Here is an 18,591-nt window from a genome sequence, read left to right on the forward strand (position 1 = left end):
TATTAGTTAGTATCTGCAAATCTTGAACTCCTAATTTATCCCTTCCCACCCCCTTTCCCCCCTGGTAACCGTAAGTTTGTTTTGTATGTCTGTGAGTCTGTTTCTGTGTTATAAATAAGTTCGTTTGTCTTTTTTTTTCCAGATTCCACATATAAGTGATATCATGTGGTATTTTTCTTTCTCTTTCTGGCTTACTTCACTTAGAATGACATTCTCCAGGTCCATTCATGTTGCTGCAAATGGCATTATTTTACTCCTTTTTATGGCTGAGTAGTATTCCATTGTATAAATATACCATAACTTCTTTATCCAGTCATCTCTCCATGGACAGTTAGGTTGTTTCCATGTCTTGGCTATTGTAAACAGTGCTGCTATGAACATTGGAGTGCATGTGTCTTTTAGAGTTAGAGTTTTCTCTGGATCTATGCTCAGGAATGGGATTGCTGAATCATGTAGTAACTCTATTTTTAGTTTTTTAAGGAACCTCCATACTGTTCTCCATAGTGGCTTAAAAAAAAAACTCCTTTTATAATTATTTCTATTTCCTTATTTTAATAAAAATTAATATCAACCCCAGACATTTTATTTTACTTATCTGCATTAATTTCTACTAGCAACTTTTAATTTTATTTGTTGTTTTTTTTTAATGGAGGAACTGGGGATTGAACCCAGGACCTCATACATCCTAGGCTTGCACCCTACCACTGAGCTATACCCTGCCCCCAGTTTTATTCTTATTAAAGGGGTAAAAGCTGTCAATGCAGTGTTGGCTAGCAGGTCCAGTATGAGTGGGCCCCCACTGATGTGAATAATCCACATTGGTTCCTTCTGCTTTCAGGCAGAGTCAAAGGAAGGAAAAAGAACAAGAGCGCAGTTCACCTCTCCCCCTGATCTTCCATGTCTCCGAGCACCTCTCCCCAGGGGACCACTGTTAACAGCTGTGTGTACCTCTCCCATCTTTTGTTCCATACAATCACATGCACACAGATAAGCACATACAGGGACACATCACAGTGATTTTACCTTAATGAAATGGAACCAAGCAGGTCGCTGGCTTTTTCCCTTCACAATTTCGTCACAAGTTTTGTCAGCATGGAGTTCCACCAAGCCCTTGACCCCAGCGACACAGTTTTCCTAGTATGAATGCAACATGGTGTGTTCTAAACTCGGCTTCCCTAGTGAGAAAATTCAGTGGTCAGAATTCTTCTTTGCATCATAAACAATACTGCACATCTCGTCTTCAAGACTTTTGTGGGGGGTAATTAGGTTGATTTGTTTATTTTTTTTAATGGAGATACTGGGTATCCAACCCAGGACCTCATGCTTGCTAAGCATGCACTCTACCACTGAACTATACCCTCCCCCCATGATCGATCATTTTTACCTATGTTTATTATCCATTTGCATTGCTTATGTTAGTCATTGCCTATCCATATTAGGGCTAATTTTTCTCTCTCTTTTTTGTTTTGTTTTTTTTGTTGTTTTTTACTTATTGGTTTGCAATTAGCCTATACTCATTCTGGGTATTAACCTTTGGACTATGAAGAATGTTGCAAATATTTTTCCCAGGTGACACTTCAGCATAATTTTTTCTAACAATTTAACCAATTTCCTTTCCTTCACTGTCACGTCAGCAAACATTTGCTAATGCTTTGGTGTTATTATCCCATTTCAAGAAGAAACAAACCAAACAAAAACTGAGCTCCTAATTTGCCCTCTTTTGCTCTGCTCAGTTCTCTCATGCCTGGACATGAAACGTTCGTGCAAGTTAACAGGAGCCAAGTTAACCAAACACGTCTTTCCCCCCAAGAACATTCAGGAATATTTATTCTGAACGTCCCATTCGCACAGCAATAGGATGACACTTCTGAGCGCCTTTCTTTTCCCTTTTTGGCTTAGGGAACACACATTTCTTCAGGTTGCCAGTGCACAGGCCCTCCTCCTTTCAAACAGCAGGTCTGCAAAGACCGGAACGCCAGTGTCCACCTGCAGCGCGCTCAAAGGATGCTTCCTCTGCGGCGCGCGTGTCTGGCTCTGCGCCTTAGACACGCCTACTCGTGCTTGTGCTTTGATGTACATATACCCTCGGTGTATTATGTGACCTTGTCTGCCTAGAACGTCATGATGTGTGGCCTTTTAGTCCTTAAAGGGCCAAAGCGACGGGGTTGGGGGGGAGGCTCTGGGAGATAAGACTCCCCCTCACCTCTAGCTGTTAAGTCAATCCTGGAAATTGTCGTTACCATGGTAACAGGTGGATATGCCGACCATGTCTGTCTTCTAGCCGGTCCTGCGTAAGTGGTAATTATTCCTGTGCATGGTACTATACGTTTAAATTAATGCTTCCACAGACACTTAGTTGTATGACTTTACCTCCTAAAATGCACAGTACAGCCAAGAGGCATTTTCATCTGCACCAATATAATTTCCTGCTGAGTTTCCTAAAATGTCCAGGCTGTGACAGAGGCAGAAGAGGCCAGGATTGGCTCTTGTTGGCAGTTAACAGGGAAGAAAAGCTTCCATAAAACATAAAATGTCCATTAGCTTAATTTGCCTAAGGTCACTCGGGAAGGCTGTACCCGGCAGGATTCTCTTGGCACTGCCGTGACCAGCAAGAAGCATAATGTGAGGACGTGGCAGCTGGAAGGGCAAATGATTTCCTTGAAGGTAAATAGTGAACAGTGTTTCTTGGGAAGTGTAACTTTCTAGAGCCACGTTGAAAGCTTTGGCCAATCAAAGCTGAGGGGCTGAATGCGGTTGGAGAATCTGTGTTACAGGCTGCCTGCCCAGCCGTCCGGCAAACCTTGGCTGCGTCCAAGTTTCCCATCCATCACTGTCAGATTTACCACTCACTGAGCATGGCTGTGTGTGCACAGGTAGAGAGCCAGGACAAGGCCTTCCTGGATGTCCTGTGACTTTGGCAGCTCACCTGTTGGACAGTTATTAATCAGACAAGAAAACCAAGGCTCAGAGAGGTTAAATAACCTGCTCAGGAGCTGGAGGAGCTGAATGCAAACCCCAAATCCATGCACTTGTCTCCCTGCACCCTGTACTCAGGGACTGCTGATGCTTTTGTCTCCCACTCTGGCCATTTGCATCCTCATTTGGCCTTTCATGTAAGGAGCAGAGCAGGGTTGCCCAGTGACTCTAAAAAGTGTGTCCTGGGGAGGGGAGGGGATAGCTCAGTGGTCCTGGGTTCAATCTTCAGTACCTCCATTAAAATAAATTTTAAAAAGTTTTTTTTAAAAACCTAATTACTTCCCCCATAAAATTAACAACAACAAAAAAATTCTTTTCTAAAAAGTGCATCCTGTGGGCTAAAAACTGTCAGGTGCCTGACGTGTGTGATCTCTGAATCCTCACAGTTGAAAGAGGTGATCACCTTTGAACTTTTTATTTGAATATCATCACTTATTTTTCAAGTAGCGAGGACATCCAGAAAAGTACACGAATCTTAACTAGACAGCCCAGTGGAGTGTCACAAAGTGAACACACCTGTGTAATCACACCCCGCTCAAGAAACAGAACAGTATGTGCTCTCTCCCTCCCTCCCTCCCTCCCTCCTTCCCCTCCCCCCCAACACATTTCTCTCTATGCAGCTGGCAGGAGGATTTTTGTGTCTGATTTGGAGAGGGCAGCAAATAATTAATGAAATAGAATTTTTTTCAAAATAGAGGTTTCATATTTTATAAACTCAGAATGAGGTCGAGAAGCCAGTCCTCTCCTGTCGTGTGGGACCGACTTCAAAGTAAAGGGCACAGATAATAATTTCAAATCAGAATCTTTGGTAAATGTCCTCCAACTTTTACTAGACTATCCTAAATGTCCCACATCACCAGACATTTCAGTAACACTTATTACTAGTTTTTAAAATTTTATTTCTTTATTTTATTTTATTTTTTGGAAAGTTTTGCAATTTTTTTTGATTTACAATGTTGTATTAGTTTCTGGTTTACAGCATCGTGATTCACTTATACATATACATACATCGTCTTTTACATTACAGGTTACTACAAACCACTGAATATAGTTCTGTGTGCTAAACAGCAGGACTTGGTTGGTTGTCTGTTCTGTACCTAGTGGTTTATATCATACTTATTACTTACTTTCTTCTATAAGTACTGAGCATCTCATATGCACCAGATCTTACCAGCAGGCCTGCCTGCCCAGGCTCCTTCCCCACAGACATCTCTTTTTGGAACAAGACAAAAGGCCACCTGTCATTGTGGTTCTGACACCACCGCTGGGACATCTGTTAAATGTCCAACAATTCAGTTCAATTCAATTCTGACATGAACTACCTAGGTAGCCCCCATGGTTTAAGAAGTCAGTTCCAAAAACAAAAAAAAACAAAGTATAAATACAAAGCAGAAATAGACGCATAGACATAGAATACAAACTTGTGGTTGCCAAGGGGGCGGGGGGTGGGGAGGGATAGACGGGATTTCAAAATTGTAGAATAGATAAACAAGATCATACTGTATAGCACAGGGAAATATACACAAGATCTTATGGTAGCTCACGGAGAAAAAAATGTGACAAAGAATATATATATGTTCATGTACAACTGAAAAATTGTGCTCTACACTGGAATTTGACACAACATTGTAAAATGATTATAAATCAATAAAAAATGTTAAAAAAAAAAAGAAGTCAGTTTCATAAGACCACCCCCACTTCAGATGCCAACTGCAAGTCTCAGGGGTGGGGTGCACGCCTAATTCTAACAGACCGTCTCCAGATCAGGGGTTCCCCCACCCTCTCCCAGCTTCAGTAGTTCACCAGAACAACTCAGAACTCAGGAAAACACTTTATATCTGATGTTCCTGGTTTCTGATCAAGGACACGAGTCAGGAGAAGCCAGATGGAAGGAAGCACTGCAGAGAGCAAGGCATGGGGAGGGGCTTGGAGCTCCCAAGAATGGATTTTGGAGGGACACAAACATTCAGTCTACTGCACCTCTTCTACTGTAATTCATTTTTTTATTTAGTTTTTTTTTTTTTAATGAAGGTACTGGGGATTGAACCCAGGACTTCGTGCAACCTAAACATGCAGTCTACCACTGAGCTGTACCCTCCTCTCTCCCTGTAATTTCTTTTTAAAAATCACTTCCTTCACAATTATTTGAAAGGCGTGTAGTTTGGATTTCTTGGGGCAGTTCCCATTTTCTATCAAGGTCTCTGAAATGTCTCACAAAAAGGGTCCATTGGTAATGAGAATTTGGGAGTTCTTTTCTGCTAAAATAGTTGAAGTCTCTGGGCCAGAATGATAAAGTTGGCTAATATAGCTTATTACAATATAGTAGTTTGAAATAGGGGGCCAGTACTCCATTTCACGTGGGTGAGGGAGATTGTCTTTGAGCTCAGGTGACTGGTGGGTTACTTGTGCCTTAACCAGGCCCCAGCTCCTTGGTGTCTCACTCTTCTTGTTAAAAATTAGGATTAGTTCAGAACAGCACTATTTACAATAGCCAAGACATGGAATCGACCTAAATGTCCATTGACAGATGGTGCGTAAAGAAGTTGTGGTATAGTTATACAATGGAATACTACTCAGCCATAAAAAAGAATAAAATAATGCCATTTGCAGCAGCATGGATGGACCCAGAGATCATCTACTAACTGAAATAAGTCAAAGGAAGACAGATATATGATATCACTTATATGTGCAATCTAAAACAATGACACAAAACAGAAAGAGACATAGAAACAAACTTATGCTTATCGGGGGGGAAAAGGGGAGGGAGGGATAAATCGAGAGTTTGGGATTAGCAGATACAAACTACTATGTACAGAATAGATAAACAACAAGGTCCTACTGTATAGCACAGGGAACAATATTCAGTGGCTTATCGAATCATTAATGAAAAAGAATACATACACGTATAGCTGAATCTCTATGCTGTACACCAGAAACTAATGCAACATTGTAAACCAACTATACTTCAATTTTTTTTAAGTTTTTAAAAATAAGATGTGAATGCTAAATAAACAAACAAACAAAAAACACACCAAAAAAAACCTATTCAAAACAGATCAGATCAGCCCCTCAGATAGACTGGAACACAGGAACAATAACCCGGCCCTGGGGCCTGCCACTTCCTTGGCACCTGCGGATGGAGATGAAGGCTGATAAAAAAGGACCAGTTTCCTTGACGCTGCTAAATCAATATTCATGTCCCTTCTCCAGCGAACTCTGGAATGTGAGAAACCATGGTTTCTCTTGAGACCACGACCCCCCCGTGTACATACACCCCCCAGTCCTGGCTCTAGGGAAGGGAAGGAACATTCCTCATTGCTTGTATGCCCCTGGATTTTGAGTCTTTCTCTTTAGAGTCAAAAGAACCTGATTCTGGCTCCAGTGATGGAATCAGTTAATGAGACAGATACAAAGCAGGGTCAGAAAAATGAGTCACTGGCTCCTGCAAAAATCTTCTGATTTCTTTAGGCCCTTCAGTCTTTATGAGGCTGGGAGATGGGGCTTAGGGAACAAAGAATAATTCATCTCTGATGTACCCCTCCTTCCTGTAGACTTTGGTTGTTCAGCAAATCCCTCATTAAGAGCAGAGACCTTTTTGCTGTCTGCGGCCCCTTGAACTGTTCCAGGGACACTTTATAGTTTGTTTGTTCTTTTCATAGAAGACATAATTTACTGTGCACATCAGGGGTGAATCTGGGGGTGGTTTTACCTCCAGCGTGTTGGCATGGCATGATTCAGAGGCTCAGACAATACAATCAGCATGGTTTCCTTCCAGCTCCGCCGGGTCACGTGCTACACCGTGGCAAGACACCAGCCAGCAGTGCCAGGAGAAAGACAAGCCACCGCTCTTGCTCTGCACCGTCTTTGGCCTGAATTGGGTCATGGGATCAGGCCTGACCACCCAGTGGAAGAGGAGGCTGAGATGCCAGGTCTAGTTCCATCCTGCCCTTGTGAAGAGTGAAGTTGAGCTGACGTGAAGCTCAGGCTGGAGAGGAGGGAAGCTGTGCTCCCTTGGGACCTCACTGCACACGGCCCCCAGCCGTTCCTGGAGTGCCCTCCAGGAGGGGGCTGTCACCAGGAGTTTGCTCATTTTTTTTAAGGGTATAAAATTTTATTATTTTTTAAATTGAAGTCTTTTTAAATTGAAGATGGACAGAGGAAAAACTACGTGAAAACACAGGGAGAAGACAGCCATCTACATGCCAAGGAGAGAGGAACCACCATTTCTGACACCTTGATCTTGGACTTCTAGCCTTCAGAACTTGCTATGACCTCTACAGGCTAGAAGCTCTCTGAAGGCTGAGGGTCTGGGAGAAAGATAATCCTGTGTACACAGGCAGAAGAGCATCTCTGTGCACACTCTGGAGGGAGAAAACGTCTCTGATTACTGGTATGGAAGATGTTTTTATATATTCTAGTTTGCATTTTTTTCTGAAAATGAATGTGCATGTCCTATGCTGATTTATCTGTTAGAGATGTAAGATTTTCATAAAATTAAACACATAATCATTATTTATTAATCAGAAAAATTGAAGTCTAGTTGATTTACAATGTCATGTTAGTTTCTGGTGTACAGCATAGTGATTCAGTTTTATATATATGTATACATATGTGTGTATATATATACATATATATATGTTCTTTTTCATTACAGGTTATTACAAGATATTGAATATAGTTCCCTGTGCTGTACAGTGGGATCTTGCTGCCTATCTATTCTGTATATAGCAGTTTGTATCTGCTAATCCCAAATTCCTAATTTATCCCTCCCCTTTCCCTTCGGTAACTGTAAGTTTGTTTTCTATGTCTGTGAGTCTCTTTCTGTTTTGCAAATAAGTTCATTTGTGCCATTTTTTTACATTCCACATGTAAGTAGTATCATATGACATTTGTCATTCTGTCTGACTTACTTCACTTAGTATGGTAATCTCTAGGTCCAACCATGTTGCTGCAAATGGCATTCTTTCATTGCATTTTATGGCTGAGTAGTATTCCATTGTATATAAACTACAGCTTCTTTATCCAGTCACCTGTCAATGGACATTTAGGTTGCTTCCATGTCTTGGCTATTGTAAATAGTGCTGCTGTGAACACTGGGGTGCAGGTGTCTTTTTGAATTAGAGTTTTCTCCAGATACATGCTCAGGAGTGGGGTTGCTGGATTAGAGGGTAACTATTTTCAGATGTTTTGTTTTGTTTTGTTTTTTATTTTCAGATTTTTAAGGAATCTCCATACTGTCCTCTACAGTGGCTGCACCAATTTACACTCCTACCAGCAGTGTAGGAGTGCTCCTTTTTCTCCTCACCCTTGTGGACTTTTTAATGATGGCCCATTCTCACTGGTGCGAGGTGATCCCTGATGGTAGTATTGATTTGCATTTCTTTAATAATTAGAGATATTGAGTATCTTTTCATGTGCCTGTTGGCTATCTGGATGTCTTCCTTAGAGAAATGTCTATTTTAAAAAAAACTGGGGAGGAGAAATTTGATTGATTGATTGATTGATTGGCAGGAGTGGGGATTGAACCCAGGACCTCATGCACGCTAAGCACAGACTTTACCACTGAGCTGTGCTCTTCCTGAGAAATGTCTACTTAGTCTTCTGCCCATTTTTGATTGGGTCTTTTGTTGTTTTGTTACTGAAGAGCCTGTTCATTTGTACGACTGAGCAGCATTCTAGTTTTAGCTGCACTGACGATCGTTTAAGGTCACTGTGAGGACATAACTTTTCACTTCTCTAGGATAAATGTCCACTGGTGCAATGGTCAGATTATATGGTCAGTATATGCTTAGTTTTTAAGAAACTGCCAAAACTGCCAAATCATTTCCAAAGTGGTTGTACCATCTTAGGTTCCCATCAGCAAGGGCTGAGGGACCCAGTTTCTCTGCATCCTCGCCAGCATTTTGCATCACCACCACTCTTTATTCCAGTCGTCCTGAGAGGGGTGGAATAGCATCTCAGCATGGTCTTAACTTGCCTAGTGGCCACTGATGCTGAACGTCTTTCCGTGTGCTTATTTTTCCTTCCATATATTCTCTTCAGAGAGATGTTTTCTGATGCATTTCGCCCATTTTCCAAGTGAATTGTATGTTTCTTACTGTGAAGTTTCGGGAGTGCTTTATATATTCTAGATATAAGTCCTGTATTGGATACGTGACCTGCCAACACTTTCTCCCATTCTGCAGCTTGGGTTTCCATCCTCTTAGAGAGGGTCTTTCACAGAGAAAACGTTTTTATGAAACACCGTGTATCATTTTTCTCCATTTATAGATGTTTTCCTTGGTGCCACGTCTGAGAATTGTTCACCAAGCCCTAGATTCTAAAGATTTTCTGCTATGTTTTCTTCTTCTAAAAGTTTTATAGTCTTACATTTTACTATAAAATATATGATCCATTCTGAGTTAATATCAAGTAAAAAAACAAGCCTTAGTATCGGTTAAAAGGTGCAAAGTTAAACCAAGATATTTTTTCCTTTTTCTTTTCATGTTTTTGGTTTGGTTTGGTTTGGGTTTTTCCCTATGGATGCCTAATTACAGCCCCATTTGTGGAAGAGACTCTTTTTTCCTTCTTGAACTGCTTTTTCATCTTTGTCAGTCAGCTGTACTTAGGAGTCCCATCCTGGGTTCTCTATCCTGTGATCTTCGTGTTTGTCTCTCACCTGATACCACAGTCTCTTTCTTTCCGAGCTTCATTGAGAAATAATTGACATACATCCCTGTGTAAGTTTAAGGTGTACAGCCTGATGGTTTGATTTACGCATATTGTGAAATGATGACCACAATTGGTTCAGCTAACGTGCATCACCTCATACAGAGACAATAAAAAGAAAAGAAGATTCTCTGTGATGAGAACTCTTAGGATTTGCTCTGAACAATGCTCCTGTACACCATACAGCAGTAATATATACACCATATATATTAGCTATAATCATCGTGTTGTCTGTTTCATCCCTAGTACTTATTTATCTTACAGCTGGAAATTCATACTTTGTTGTTTTTGTTTGTTTGGGGAGATAATTGGGTTTATTTATTTAATGGAGGAACTGGGGATTGAATCCAGGACCTTGTGCGTGCTCAGCATGTGCTCTACCCCTGAGCTATACCCTCCCCCCAACAAAGTTTGTACTAATTTTTAATCTTTTTTTTCAGTTTTATCAGGTAGAATTGTTACAATTTGACTGCACATAAACAATATATTGCATGTAAATACATATACACAATATACTGCACATAATTTTTAACAGACTTTATTCTTTTAGAGCAGTTTCGGGTTCACAGCAGAATTGAGCAGAAAATACAGAAAGCTTGCACATAGCCCTCCCCACCCACGCACATATACTCCCCTACCATCAACATCCCTCATCACTGTGGCATATTTGGTACAATCAATGAACCAACATGGGCACATTATTATCAACCGAAGTCCATAGTTTACATTAGGGTTCAGTCTTGATGTTGTACATTCTATGGGTTTTAACAAATGCATGATGACATGTAGCCATCCCTATAGAATCATACAGAATAATTTAATTGCGTAAAAATCCCTTATGCTCCAACTATTCCTCCCTCCCTCCCTCCCTCTCCCCCAAACCCTGGAAACCACCATCAGATATCTTTTTGAGTTAGTGTTTTTGTTTCCTTTGGATATACTCCCAGGAGTGGAATTGCTGGATCATATGGTAGTTCTATTTTTAATCTTTTTGAGGAGCCTCCATCCTGTTTTCCATAGTGACTGAGCACCAGTTTACAATCCCACTGACAGTTCACAAGGCTTCCCTTTCCCCCACATCCTCCCCAGCATTTGTTATCTCTTGTTTTTTTGATGATGACCATTTTTACAGGCCTGAGGTGATACCTCATTGTGGTTTTAATTTTTATTTCCTAGTGACTTGTGGTGTTTAGCATCTTTTCACATGACTGTTGGTCTTTCGTGTATCTTCTTTGGAAAAATGTCTATTCAATACCACAGTCTTGATTACTTTACCTACATAAGTAAGCCTTAAAATTGGGTAGAGTGAGTCTCCCTGTTTAATTTTTCTTTTTCAAAATTATTATAGATATTCTAGTTCCTGCTCCTTTCCATATAAATTTTAGAATAAGTTTTTCTATGTCTACAGAAAACCTTGGTAGAATTTTTACAGGAATTGCATTAAATCTTTATATAGATCAATTTGGGGAGAACCAATATCTTCATATTAAGTCTTCCAATCCATGAACACAGTAGGTCTGTTCATTTTTTAGATTTTTTTTAACTTCTTTCATAAGCATTTTATATTTTCCATTATACAAGCCCTTACATATTTTGTTAGCTTTACAGCTAAGTATTTTGATTTTTGAGCAATTGCAGCTCATATACATTTCTAATTTCAGATTTCATATGTTCACATAGACATATGATTGATTTTTGTATGTTGATTTTGTATCTTGTGGTCTTTTTGCTTGTTTGCTTTTGGTGGGGGAGGGTTAGTTTTATTTATTTACTTATTTATTTTAATGGAGGTACTGGGGATTGAACCCAGGACCTAGTGCTTGCTACGCATGCACTCTACCACTGAGCTGTACCCTCCCCCTTCTCCTGTGACCTTGCTGAACTCACTTATTAGCTCTACGAGTTTTTGGTAGTCTCCTTGGGATATTCTATGTAGACAATCATGACTTTTTTAAATTTTTGTTTTTGTTTTTTGCTTTCCAATCTGTATCTTATTTCCTTTTCGTGCTGTATTGCATTGCTTAGAACTTCTAGCACCATGTGAAATATATATTTCACTTTTTAAAAAAGAGAATTTAAAAAATCCTTTTTTTGATAACAATGTTTTTTCTCCTAAACCATCTTCAGCATGTTTCTTTTTTTTTTTTTTAACATTTTTATCTGTTAAACATGTATTGAGCATGTGCTCTGTGCTCTGCTTGCCTCTGTGCTGAGAGCTAAGGAGATGGAAGTTAATGTTCTGTTTTGGAAAGGCTGTCATTCCAGAGGGATAAACAGACAAGGAAATAAATAGTAACCCTCCTGGGAGGGGCCAGCATCCAAGGAGGTGAGTACAGGCTGCAGGTACAGGCACAATGGCTGCTCAAAGGAGCCCATGTTTCCTCCACTTCCTCTTCCCGGGTGGTCTTTGGAAGGGTTGGGGTGGGGGGTGGCAATGCAAACCTGCAGAGAGGCCCTGACATTCCCAGCACCGATCCTGGGAGCCAGTCCTCCTCAGAGCACAGGATTCCATGGTCCTAGAGATCCAAAAACCTCACTTCTATGAGTTTCAAGTAGTATAATTAAAGAAAACGGATAGGGGAAAAGTCAATTCTGATGGGGAATTTTTTCCTTATTTTTTATTTTATTGTTTTAATTTTCTTTTTTGTGATAGGGGATTTTTAAGTCCTCTCTGAGTAGACAGGAGATAGAAATATGTAGAAGAGGTCTTCGATCTAAACTGGGCTGCTGGCAGAAGCTGAGCTACTGTTGTCCTGTCAAGGGGCTAAGTCAAAAATAAACTGTGTTTAGAGGCTAGAAATACCATAGTCATTTCCCAGCCAGCACAACCAGAGGTGTGTCTACCTGTGCCCACGTCCATCCTCTCCTGCCTCTGTGAGCAGAGATGCTCTGTGCCCCTTCCCCATCCTTGACCCTCTCTGCTTGCTCTCCCTGCTTCCTCCTTCCTACAGCTTTGTGTAGTTTAGAAGAAAAACGACCACTAGCTTGAGATGCCTGGGTCCTCTGTTTCTCTGGAGAACTGTGTACCCCCATTTCTAAGGCTCTAAAGTTTAGGAACTCAGTTTCTTCATCAGTTAAGATCCCTGCCTTGAGAAGTAAGAAAATATTCCTGGCCTTTGAAAATCACTGAGGTATTCGCATGTGCCCACTGTTGCTATGTGGTACCTCATGCTGTGACTTGTTCAACACACCAGCCGAGTAGCTTCAGCTGGAAAGCCTTCATGAGTGCTGGTGGGCAGCGAGGGACAGCGGGGTCGGGGAGCAAGGATCAGCGATGCTCTCGGGCACACTGTGCTTCTTTTACTCTGCTTTGGTTGCCACCCTCAGTGATTCAATGTTTTCTACTGTTCTGTGTCTGTTCAGTGAATTCCACTCAATATGATTACTTCCGATTTCCCTGAGCAAACCTCACGCTAATTGTAACCTTCCTGACCACGAGTCATCAGTCTCTGTGCTTGTGGCTTCTCCTCAGCGCCTTCCTTCTGGGTCCCCATATCCTTCCTTTCCTTTTGTAGGGGTTAGATGGTAACTGTTTATTCAGTCTGCACATAAAGATATCCTACCAAGACAGTGAAGGAAAAAAAAGATGGTAGTCTTCAATTGCTCTCATTTGTCTCCATCTCCAAGAAGCATTAATTACATTAAGGGACTCCTTGTAAGATCTATAAAGTATTGACTTTTGGAATGTGCCCCACTGACCTCAGATAAGACGGGAAAGCTTAGCTGACCTGCGGCCCCTTCCTTCCCCTGCTGGGTCTCTGATCACTGCAGCTCTGGGAGCTGGAAGTTCAGGAAGTCAGCAAGCCCTAAGTTGCTCGACAGTTTGGGGACGGTGCCAGCTTTCAGCATTATTGGGAAAAGGCCCAGAACATCTAAGGTTTCAACCCAAACCTGAAGGGACTGTTACTGGCTTATTTCCAGAAAAACCAGAGAGCAGTCTGATTTTGGTGAAACCTTGAAGTCATGGCTGTGACGTTATCCACCTCTGACTGCTCAGGACACATTCCCTGGCTCAGTCCCACTCTGCGATGCTGGGCCTGGCGTCTGGAAATGACATTTCCCAGACTCCCTTGTAACCTGATTTCCTTTCAGATTCTGCCAATAGGAGGCACTGGGGGGAAACTGGAAGTCAGCAGGGAAGAAGGGCACCCTTTTTGTCTTCAGCTACTGTGGCTCTGCACAACAGCACCTCTTGAAGGCCCGAGCACCAGCTGCCCAGACCCTCTTAGAGGTCCCAGTACCAGACGTACAACAGCCTCTCAATCTAGCCCAGCCAGGGGTAGCCCATCCTGGTACCAAGTATCCTATCAGTTAAGATCCAGGAAATGCAGTGTGGTTTCTATCTCCCGGATCCTAACTGATAAGATACTTGGTACCAGAATTAGGTGTTATTTCCTACCTCCTGGAACATGCAACTTTCTAATGCATCTGAGGTCCTTGCCACTTCCTGCTCCTCAGGTCTCTTCAGCAAGATATCACCAACGTAGTGGCTCAGTGTGACGTTCTGTGGGATGTCAGGAAGATTAAGTTCTCTGCTGGCAGGATTAGGAGAAGGATAGGTGACAGGCCCCGAGGCTAGACAAGCAAAGATGCATTGCTATGTCTGAAATGCCTCCTTCCTGACTGGGTCCTGATGGATATAAGAGCCACTTTTAACCACTGCAATTTAAGGATGAACTACACTGAGGTTGCAAAAAACCAAAGAGAGAAATTTTGTTTAAAAAAAAATCTTAAACCTCTAGACTCAGAGACGGGAACAAGGTTGTTTTAAAATAATGCTGGAGAATGGGGGAGGGTATGGCTTAGTGGCAGAGTGAGTGCTTAGCATGCACAAGGTCCTGGGTTTGTTCCCCAGTACCTCCTCTAAAAGTAAATAAATAAATAAACCGAATTCGCTTCCCCCACCCGCACAAAAAAGAAAAAGAACATTAAAATAATGCTAGAGAGACAAAATGTGGCATAACCATTCAATCTGTATTGAATGACATTAGCAGCCCACGGAGCAAAGCAAAATAATCGGTGATGGCTACATATAACCAAAGGGATGAATTCCTGGGACATAATGTTTAGCAAAAGAAACTAGACATAAAAGAAAACCTACTGTCTGTGTCTATTTCAGTGACATTCAAGAACAGGCAAAACTATTCCATGCTGATAAAGTCAGAAGAATGGTTATCTTTTGAAGGGAGATTAACACCTGGGGCGGTAGGCTGGAAGCCTTCTGGGCTGCTGGAAATCTCTACATCTTAGTTTGGATGGTGGTTACAGGGATGGATACTAATGCAAGAATTCACCAAGCTGCCCACTTAAGATTTGTGCATTCTTTGTTTGTATATTATCTCATACAAAGCAATACAGAATTCTCAGTGCAGGCTAGACATTAAGAGTATTTACAGGATCAATGGCTGTGTGACTTGAGCTTTCCAACTTGGTTTCATTTATTTCACCAATAACACTAGTAGAAGCTTAGAAACTTTTTGATGTTAAATCGTGTTACCCAAGTGACATACAAAGTACACATCTTTTCTGAGTAATGTGGTTTAACTCCACCACAAACAAAATACCGTGGGTCTTATCAGTTTATTTAAACTACTTCATATTTCTGAAATAGTCAACTCATGTACCCATTTGTATATCCAGATAAAGGTTTATTTTAATTGGGTAAGTATTCATCATTGCCTTTAAGCGCCCAGCTGCAGACCCTGTATCTCCCACCAAGACCAGAAGTCATGTCAATCTGGAAAATGGGACAAATGAAACCTGTAACACCCATCAGTATCTCCTGTGAAACCTTATTTCATTGCCACAGGTTGGCAAATGCCCTTGGTACATAAATGCATTGCCCACCCAAGGTGCACATCCAAAAGAATGCATGTGTCTGGGGTGCAGGCTAATTTCATGCTTATCTGACACCCTAATACTAATGGGGCACAGAGTTATTGAGCATTTTCTGACATGCTAACCCTATAATAGCTTTATACATATAAACTTATTTAAATCTCATAACAACCGTGAGTTAGGTACTCATAACAATCCCCATTTTACAGATAGTAAAACAGTTACTGATATACTAACTCTCCTAGGTTCACAGGTATTCACATCAGGGCTAGAATTTGGAACCAGGCAGTCTGACTCCATTCTTTCCTAAGCATTAACATTTATTCTGTTTTTGTTTTAATGAGATACAACTGACATATAACTTTGTATAAGTTTAAAGTATACACTGCGTTGATTTTTTTATTTTTTATTGAAGTACGGTCAATCACGTGTCAATTTACACTGTGTTGATTTGACACATCCATCTATTGCACTATGATTGGCACCAGTAGGGTTAGCTAACACCTCTATCATGTCACAAAATTATCATTTCCTTTTTTGTGGTGGAAACAATTAAGTCTTTGAGTCTGTCTGTTTTACAAATAAGTTCACTTGTGTCCTTTTGAATTTAGATTCCGCATATAAGTGACATACAGTATTTTTCTTTCTCTTTCTATGATTTACAGACATAGAAAACAAACTTATCGGTACCAGGGGGAATGGGAGTGGGGAAGGATAAATTGGGAGGTTGAGATTTGCAGATACTAACTACTATATATAAAATAGATAAACAGCAAGGCCCTACTGTATAGCAAAGGGAACTATATTCAATACCTTGTAATAGCCTATAATGAAAAAGAACATAAAAAGGAATATATATATGTATAACTGAATCACTATGCTCTAGATCAGAAATTAACACATTATAAATAGATGACAGCTTAATAAAAAAAATCTGATCTTTTCAACCATTCAAGGTAAGAGATGATGGAAAGCTATGCATCAGGGAGGCAGATGATTTGCTCTGAGGTATTCTGATAGCCTGGTACAACCCCATCTCAGCAGAGTGAGGTGACGTTTCAGGACCAGAGGGCTTGAGCCAGCTAGCTTTTCTACAGCTCTCTTTTCCAACTACATCATGTTTCCCCTGCTTGCTGGCGTTGTTCTCCACTTAATTACTCAGGCTACAAATAATTATAGTATGCCTACTGTGTACCAGGGGTGTGTGTGTGAATTTTTCCTTTAATTGAGGTACTGGGGATTGAACCCAGGACCCCATGCATGCTAAGCATGTGCTCTACCACTGAGCTATACCCTCCTCTCAGGTTTCTATATTATGTGCAGGAAATGAGAAAATAAGACACGGGCCCTTCCATATTTACAGCTAACATTGCCCTTCGTTTTCTCCTCTTGTTCTCAATTTCATTCGGTTTATCTCTGCATTGGTTCAGACTGTTGCTTGCTGATGTGAGGTGACTCTGAAACAACTTTTTCAAAATCCTGACCCTTTGCCTTTTGACATCAGTAAACAACAGCAGCAGTATCTGGGTTCTACTTCTCAAAAAAATGCCTTTTGACAGCTGGAAGCTAGGTTTGTTTTTGTTTTAATTTGGGAGTGTTTCAAGTCCATCTTAGTTCCATCATTTACCCCCTGGCAGCTTGATAACCAGGGAGCTATAACTCCCTTATCTGTAGGCTGTTTAATACCAACATAGTACCACCCTGGGAGCAATAGACTGGGGCCCATTTCCAGTTGCCATGTTTTAAGACTTTCAATTGGAAAGACCTGTGACATTTATTCTGATTATTTTAAGTCAGGATTTGGTCTTCTTATTCAGAAGCAAACCAACAAATGACTTCTGGCTTGCTGCCTCCTGCATTTCTGGCTGGAGGCCATGTGATCATCTAACTGGTAGATTTTTCAGGAAGACAGAGGTTAGAAACTGGCAAACGTGGTCTCATCAGCAGACAAGCACATCTGTGTGTCAGGAATCATGAAGACTGCTATTGATGGCTTTTTTTCCTTTTCTTTTCTTTTTTAACGGCCTCCTGTTCTACAAAGCATCACTGTCTTCCTCCCACTGTTGCGCTCTGCCAGGTTCTCTGAGAGTTCCAGGTCCAGGAGGACCATCACTCCGTTTCCGCTGCCTACAGGTAATTATGCTAAAAGTTTGTAGTAGTAGACTTTATTATGCTTTAGTACATTATGCATTCGAGAGCAGAAGGTTTTTGCTGGAAAGCTCCACTGTTAGATATGATTTACATTCTTAACTACTTTCCTTTGCTCCTTGAGGACAAACATGTTAAGGATCCCTTGTGCATAAATAGAACAGCAAAGCACAGAACAGTCTATCTGTGGGCTTGAGTCTGTGTTCTTAACAAGCCTGGCAATGCTTTAAGACAGGGCATGCCTTTGCTGCGGGGACTAAACCGTTTGTTGGAGGCAGTTAGGGTGTGGGAGCAGGGCAGAGACAAGACTTTCAGTACAACTCCATCTAGAATTGAAATAAAAGTGACAAGTCATCAAATAGCAAGCATATTAAATTATACAATGACTGACTCCTAATTTTTAAACAATGCTCTTTTTGAGGCTTAGTCGACCTACTGAATGAACCTTGGTACTGTGCATAATTCCACCTGAGTCGTCCTCAGGCTGAGAATTCGGGGCGCCATGGTAGAGATGGGCTCGTGACACCTCCCGGGTGTAGTCGGCCCTCTTCGGTCCACGAGGAGGCTCGCGCGAGCCTGGAGCCTCTCCTGCGGGCCTGGCCGGAGCCAGAGGGTCGGCTGCACGTAAAGCTGGTCTGAGCTGCCTCTTACTGGTGCTTTCGCAGGCTGCGGCCGGGTTGGGTGAAGAGACGCGAGGCTGGGCGCTCAGGGAGAAGAGCCGTGGGGAGCTGAGTGTCCGGTGCCAACGCGGGGGCGGGCCGGGCAGCAAGGCCGGGAATCCCGACCGGCGTCCCGCGCAGGCACTTGGACAGCCCCGCCGACAATGCCGCTCACCCGGCCGCACTACAACTCCCAGCGCGCTCTGCGCCCGCTCTGGAGCCACGGCGGCCCGGCGTTCACTGCGCCCGCCGGCTTGACAGC

The 18,591-nt window shown here is 41.8% G+C and overlaps 1 non-coding gene and 1 pseudogene across 1 annotated transcript; one reads left to right on the forward strand and one right to left on the reverse strand.

Moving 5' to 3' along the window:
• The window catches only part of LOC140685419 (uncharacterized), a 29,612-nt pseudogene extending 11,025 nt beyond the window's left edge, over positions 1-18,587 (forward strand).
• TRNAP-AGG (transfer RNA proline (anticodon AGG)) lies at positions 648-723 on the reverse strand. Its single transcript has one exon. It is a non-coding gene; the product is annotated as a tRNA-Pro (tRNA).
• Positions 18,588-18,591: the final 4 nt, after the last annotated feature.

The sequence above is a fragment of the Vicugna pacos genome, chromosome 5, assembly GCF_048564905.1.
Source record: "Vicugna pacos chromosome 5, VicPac4, whole genome shotgun sequence".
Classification (NCBI taxonomy): Eukaryota; Metazoa; Chordata; class Mammalia; order Artiodactyla; family Camelidae; genus Vicugna; species Vicugna pacos.